We start from the raw sequence: 906 nt of genomic DNA, 5'->3' as shown, positions 1-906 counted from the left end.
ACTGATTACTGACCTGCTCTGGTGGCTGTAGTAAGTGCCACAAACAACCCATCCCAGTAACTCCCTTCAGCTAGACCTGCCCTGCCGTACTATATCTGAGTGACTGACCCAGCCAACTGGAGAAGGAGGTGAAAAGTATTGTGCCCATAGAGGAGAAAACAACAAAGAACACAAAGCCCGCCCACTCAGACATAGTAAATTTAAAAAAAAAAAAGGGACAAAACAAACTTACAATCAATAAATGAGAAAAATAACTACTGAATGCCCGGAAGACAGCAGAAAATATCAAAACATTTACAAAAACAGGACAGGATGGTTCCCGTAGGCGTCCAAAATAAAACACCGGATGACTTTCCAGTGGGACAAAATGCACTAGGACTACTGATAGGGAATTCAAATCACTAATACTCAGAATTCTCCAAGAGCTGAGGCAAAAAGCTGACAAACATGAGGAAAAAATTCATGGAAAATGCAGACAAAAAAAATGTAAGAATTCAGGAAAATAATGCAGGAACAAAATGCCAAAATAAATTCATAACTAGAAATTATACGAAGACAACAATTAGAAATCTAAAAGATAAACAAAAAGATTTCAGAAATGGACGGTGTCTTAGAAGGGCTGAGGAGCAGATTTGAAATGGTGGAAGACAGGATCAGTGGAATTGAAGACAAACACTTGTATACAACTCTCTGATGAAAACTCCGAAAAAAGAACAAAGAAAAATGAAGAGACCCTGAGAGTTATGTAGGATACAATCAAAATCAAAAATTTCTAGTGATTGGAGTTCCAGAACAGGGGGAGAAAACAGAAAACACAGAGAGGATGATTGAAGAACTGCTGACAGAAAACTTCCCCAATATCATGAAAGATGAAAAGCTGGCCATCCAAGAAGCTCAACGAACCCC

Source organism: Trichechus manatus, unplaced genomic scaffold, assembly GCF_000243295.1.
Source record: "Trichechus manatus latirostris isolate Lorelei unplaced genomic scaffold, TriManLat1.0 scaffold00510, whole genome shotgun sequence".
Taxonomy (NCBI): Eukaryota; Metazoa; Chordata; class Mammalia; order Sirenia; family Trichechidae; genus Trichechus; species Trichechus manatus.
The sequence above is the reverse complement of the archived record's forward strand: the minus strand, read 5'-3'. Positions refer to the sequence as shown.